At 39.0% G+C, this 6,626-nt stretch overlaps 1 pseudogene; it reads left to right on the top strand.

Annotated features, from left to right (window-relative positions):
- Positions 1-3,324: 3,324 nt before the first annotated feature.
- Positions 3,325-3,439, top strand: LOC111735908 (annotated as a pseudogene).
- Positions 3,440-6,626: the final 3,187 nt, after the last annotated feature.

Here is a 6,626-nt window from a genome sequence, read left to right as displayed (position 1 = left end):
TGTATGGCATGTGAATTGTATCTCAATAAAGCCATCATAAAGAAAAAAGGTTAATACAACACACTGAATGGGAGAAAATATTTGTAAATCATATATGTGATAAGGGTCTAGTATTCAGAATATATAATGAATCCTTACAGCTCCACAATAAAAAATAAATAATCAAATTTAAAAATGAGCAAAGGATTTGAATAGACATTACTCCAGAGAAGATATATAAATGGCCAATAAGCACATGAAAACATCATTAGTCATTAGGGAAATGCATATCAAAACCACAATGAAATACCACTTCACACCCACTAGGATGACTATGAGCAAAAGACAGGCAAGAATAAGCATTGATGAAAATGGGGAAATCAGGACCTTTACAACATTGCTGATAGAAATGTAAAATGATGCAGCCACTTTGGAAAACTGTCAGTTCCTCTAAAAGTTAAACATAGAATTACCATATAACCTAGCAATTCCACTCCTATATATATACCGAAGAGAAATGAAAACATGTTTACACAAAAACTTATACGCAGGTGTTCATAAAAGCATTATTCATAATAGTCTTGATGAATGCCCAAGGATTGATGAATACATAAACAAAATGCGGTTATATCCATTCATGGAATATTGTACAGCCATAAAAAGGAATGGTGAACTAACTCATGTTACAATGTGAATGAAGCTTGAAAATATTGTGTTAAGTGAAAGAAGCCTAACACAAAAGGCCACATATTCTATGAGTCCAGTTATACAAAGTGTTCAGATTAGGAAAATCCATAAAGACAGTGTAGGTTGGTGGTTGCCAGAGGCTGAGGCAGGGCGGGTATGGGAGTGACTGCTAACAGGTACAGGGTTTCTTTTTGGGGTGATAAAAATGTCTTGGAATCAGATAGTACTAATGGTTACACAACTTTGTCAACAGACTATCACTGAATTGTACACTTTAAAAGTGAATTTTATAATATGTGAATTATATCTTGATTTAAAAAAAAGAAAAGTGAGAAACTGCCACACAACAACTAAATATAATGTAGTATCCTGGATGGGATCCTGAAACAGAAAAAGAACATTAAGTAAAAGTTAAAGAAATCTTAATGAAGTATGGATTGTAGTTAATAATAATGTGTCAATATTGGTTCCTTAATTGTGGCAAATGTACCATACTAATATAAGATTTTAATAACAGAGGAAATGGTATAGGGTATACAGGAATTCTCTATACTCCCTTTTAATTTTTCTTTAAATCTAAAACTTTAAAAAGTTTATTTAAAAAAAATATTTAGCCAATACTTTTGTAGCACCTAATATGTGGACACGATGATGGACAACATGTAGTCCTTTATTCAAGTGGTTCTCTGGGCAGAAGGGGAAGGATAAGACAAGTACATCTTCCAAAAGGAGGCTGGGAGTCAGAAATCAAGAAAAACAATGCAGTCAGGCTTAAAGAAGAGAGCCCATCAGGTTGGGGGGTTGAGAGATGGCTCCTAGCCATGGCTCTTGAATCATTGAAGGGGTCTGGATAAGCAGAAATGGGGTGGGAAGTACCAAGGAATGCTTCTTGGGGTCTTCACAGGGTTCAGACCTGAAAACTGCCTGGTGAGAGGCCTTGTGCAGTAGAGCTGGACTGTGGGGTAGGTTGGTCAGGGGAGTAGTGAGGGCTTTTCTTTTAGACAGGAAAATGAGGTCTTACTTTTTCCTGGTGGCTGTAGAACCCTCTTGTTTTTGGTCTTTGTTTTAAGGCTGCCTACTCCACGGTCCTGTCACATTTGAACCATCACTCTCCCGTAACATTCAGCCTGCCCAACAATGTCAGTGTCTCCATCTTTACATCTGTTTTGAGCTTCAGTTCCATTATAGAGACAAATCATCCTATTTTGGACTTGGCATATGGCATTCTGATCTCTCAGTTAATTTTTATACTAAGAAACAAAAATAAATTTGACTCCTCTAGACCCATTTCCATTCAACCCTCCTCTCTGAACAAGTTTCAGGTTGCAGAAAGCAAGCCGTTTCAGGGGACTGAGAGCACGGGATGAATGTCCCCTTGTTTCTGGCAGTGGTTTTATCAAGCTGTTCTCTCTCTGAGATGGGGCACATGCTGGTGGCGTTCTCTTTGTCGGGTGATGTCTGAGGCAGTCTAGGAGAGCTATGCCAAGAGGCTTGGTATACAAGACCTCTTCCTTTGCACCTTGGCCTCCCTCCTCCTCATATAGAATGATTTGTTTTCATTTCCTTTGCTTCTCTTATCTCTAATCCAGAGGCCTAAGCAGAACAAAAGGAGAATGCCCGAGGCTGAGGGCTTCAGCCTTTACCCTGAGAAATCAGGCCGCTAAAACCTGGCACAGAGTGGCCACCCAAGCCAAAGGACCTTTGCCGGGGTAGGGAAGAGGAGGGGATCAGGGGAGGGGGACAGGGGGGAGAGGCGTTCACCTTTCTGTCCCCACTGGCCAGTGTCAGAGCATTGGAGCGATATAGAATCTAAGTCTTAAGTCTATCTGTGGTTCTTCCTTTATCAACCTATACTTCTCTTAGAAATAATTTTTAATGCTATCATCTCACTAATGTTTTATAAATCTCCTTTCAGTCATTTGCATGCATACACGTACAAACAATAGGGTCGTGTGTGTACCTTTGTCTGCAGCCTTCCTCCTTCACATTAGTAATACATCATGAACATTCCCCTATGTCAGTCAGCACTCATCTGAAACATGATTTAAACTGCAGTATGAAAAGAAAAATAGATAAATAGATGATAGATAGATTATAGTATGAATATGTCACAATGTCCTTGCCAATCCTGACCTTCTTTTACACACAAATACTATTATATATGCTGCATCAAAGAGCATATCCATTCTCAAGACCTTATTATTAGCAAATTTCCTCCTAGAAAGCTAGCCTCAAGCACACTACTTCCATTTGTGTGTGAGAATGCTCACTTCCTCACCCAGGCATCATTTCTTTGGATCTTTGCCAATTCTATGGTGGTAAAAAATGGAATTGTATGTTTGTTCTAATTTATATTTCCAATTAACAATAAGGATGAATACTTCTTTATATGGGTCATTTGTGTTCTCCTTTTGTGAGTAACAATTTATTTGTGTCCTCTGCTTATTTTTCTATTAATGGGCTCTATATTTATCTTTTATTGATTTGTCATTCTTTAAAGAAATTGCAAAATTCCTGTGAGGAAAGTAGGTTACAGAAAATCTGACTATAGTAAGATCCCACAAGTGTGCGGGTGTGGTTCCATAGTGTAGCGATTAGCATGTCTGCTTTACATGCAGAAGGTCCTGGGTTCATGCCCCAGTGGAGCCATGATCCATGGTCTACGGCCATGCCACCCTGAATAAGCCTGATATCTGATCATGGAAGCTAAGCAGGGTTGGGCCTGGTAGTACTTGGATGGGAGACCACCTAGGAAGACTAGGTGCTGTAGGCATAAATAAAAATAAATAAAAATAAAAATATAAAAAATGATCCCACGAGTGTAAAAACCACATATGCATAGAAAGTCTGGAAAGAACTCAATAACAATTATTAACAATGATTCACTCTAAGAAGTAGGATTATGAATAATTTTTAATCATTTTTGCTTATATGTATTTTCTATATATATAAGAACATGTTAAATATATATAGAAAACATATATATATATATATATTTAAGTGTCCTTGATTTCTTGTGTAGTGGTAACATCTAGCATCTCCCCCATTCAGCAGCACAGGGACCTTAATGCCTATAAATGAAAGATATGAATAGATAATTAGCCATAAAAGGAGAAACAAATGGCCAATATGTAGATGTATTCATTCTCACTACTAGTTGGAAGTATAAATTGCAATTTCATTTTCACCCATAGAATTGGCAAAGATTTCAAGAAATGATAATTTTAGCAAGTGGGTTGGGAAGTAGACATTCTCACACACTGATGGGAGAGTGCATTCTGGTGCGAGCCTTCTGAAAGGCAACTTGGCAGTAACATATTACCTTTTGAACATATTTGTGTATTTTGTGTATTCACTAAGGCTGGTTCAAATATTTGGCTCTTTGATGTCTATCTACAATGGTCTTGTCCATTGTTATTTCATCTAGTCCTGTGACTGGATGGACATTTCAGAATGCTTTTGAGGATGATTGTGATAGTGAAAAATAATGTACCATCTTGAGTTTACAAGCAGCTATCAGTCATTTATTAATAGCCTGCTCCATTCTCAGTGCCTTGCTAGGTCTGTGATGGACTCAAGAAGTATAAGACGGGGTTCTTGTCCTCAGAGCTGAACTATGGAGTCGGGACAGAGCTCAGTAACAGAATGAGGGAGCGTGCAGGACTATATTGTGAAGTGGAGACCAAAGACTAAAGATTTAGCAATCAGCCAGCTCAGAATCACCCATGCAGAAGTAATTAGGCCCCCAGACAGGAGGAGCTCACATCTTCTTTCCACCGGTCACTCCGTCCTCCCCCTGCCCCAGTGCTCTGACGAACACTCTTGGCAGGCAGTGATTTCTCTTTCAAAAAAAAAGTACCTCAGGGCAACCCAAATAGTTGATGAGGAAAAATTTCTTTGTGTAGAAATATGCCAGGTAATAAATGTAGAAGGAATAATAGGGTTAGAATATTACCATCTTGCAAAACCTTAATGGAGTAATGAGTCTAGGCATTGATTATTGGTGGAAGCTAACATTGCAAGAGACATCTAGTCATCATGTGCCCCTTGATGGGAACATACACCCATAATGTGTTCCTGGTTGAGCCTCTAAATCTAACATTGAATTTATAGGAAATTCCAGGCAGGCGGAACATGTTAAATAATACTACAGGGATTCAATCAGAAAAAATTCAAAATGGGGGGAACTCTACAGAAAAGTTACCCTATTCTTCAAAAAAGGAGGGAAGGGGAAACTTCAGGTTAAAAACAAAGGCATTTAAAAAACATATCAGTCAAATGCAATGTGCAGACCTTGCTTGGGTCCTGATTTGAACAAACCAATTATTTTTATATATATATTTGACCCTTGAACAATGGGGGTTAAGAGCACTGACCCCAGTGCAGTTGAAAATCCCAGTATAACTTACATTGGTCCTCTGCACCCGTAGATTCCCAACTGTGGATAGAAAATACTATCCACAGTTTTTGATTTGAGGTTGATTGAATCCACGAATGAAAAACCCTGGGATACAGAGAGATGATTGCATATTTATTGAAAAAATTCATGTATAAGTGGACCCATGCAGTTCAAACCTGTGTTGTTTAAGGGTCAAATGTATATATATGTATACATACTATATATATGATATAATCAGGGAAATTTACTACTAAGAGGATATTTGATATTGAGGAATTATTGGTGAATTTCCTATGTGTAATTATTATTATTATTTTTTTACCCCTTATCCCCCTTTAAAGGCACAAACTTTAATATTTAAAGAAGCGGGGAAAGGTAGGCAATGGAAAAGAAGATGAGAAAAAATGAATACATATCAACATTCCATAAACTATAGGATGCGTTTGCATGTTGACTGGTGAGTATAACAACCTCTTCCCCGATCCTTTTACTTTGCAACAAGCACAGACCAAAGCATGTGTGAAATGTTAAACAAACAAAACATACCCACAAGAGAAAGGAAAAACAATAAAACGCAGTAAACGCACTACATGTTCAGACAACTGGAATCAACTTCAGATGTGCCAGCAGCAGGACAGTCAGGCCTCAGGTGGGTCCGGCGGTGCGTTTGTAGCACAATTCCCACTTCAGGGGAATGTGTTCTTTGTGTAGCTTCTCTGAGCCCACTGATTCTGGATAACGTGCTGGTTCCTACCCAAACACTGTTGCTTAACTTGGAGATAATTATCTCCTCCCCTGTACTCACCATTTTTTCTTCACACATGTCCTTTATCCTTCACTGATAATCACACACTGACGCAGACCCACAAGGCACAAAAGGAGCATTTGCTTGAGCACTCAAGAGTCTGTGTCATTGCACACAAAGAATAAGCGAGGAGGAGCCCTAAATGTCATCTCAAGACTCACACTGTAACATGTACCCATTAAAGAACAATTGGGTGGATTTTTAGAACTAGAAATTTTTTTCCATTCTCACAGCAAACCAGGAAGGGTGGTGGTTATAGCTGCTGGCTTTTTAAGTCAGGACCGTGAAGTACAGAGCTGTTGTTACCAGTCTAGAATTATAAGTTTGTCTTACTAAACCGTTGGTTTATTGAGTCACAGACAAATATTTATTGTGCACCTGCTGCACTATGCCCTGAGAGTACCCCCATGACAAGATAGACATGGTCCGTGCCCTTTTATGTGGCAGAGAGTGGAATGAGAGGGAGTTAGCAGGAGCTAGATGGTTTGCTTTATCGGTTGTGGCCAATGTTGGAATTTTATCTAATTGGGATGGGAATCGGAGGGTTTTAGGCAAAGGAGTGACACGATCCAGTTTATATTTGAAAGGATTACTCTGGCTACTGTGTGGAAAATGGGTTGCAGGTGGGGATGGGGGATGGAGAATGGAGACTGGGAGATCAGTTAGAGGCTACAGAGGTGACCCAGGAGAAGTAAGATGGTGACTTGGATGAGGATGGATTCTGGATGAGGCAGAGTTGACAGGATTTGCTGATGG

This window comes from Pteropus vampyrus, unplaced genomic scaffold (genome assembly GCF_000151845.1).
Source record: "Pteropus vampyrus isolate Shadow unplaced genomic scaffold, Pvam_2.0 Scaffold15, whole genome shotgun sequence".
NCBI lineage: Eukaryota > Metazoa > Chordata > Mammalia > Chiroptera > Pteropodidae > Pteropus > Pteropus vampyrus.
The sequence above is the reverse complement of the archived record's forward strand: the minus strand, read 5'-3'. Positions and strand labels throughout refer to the sequence as shown.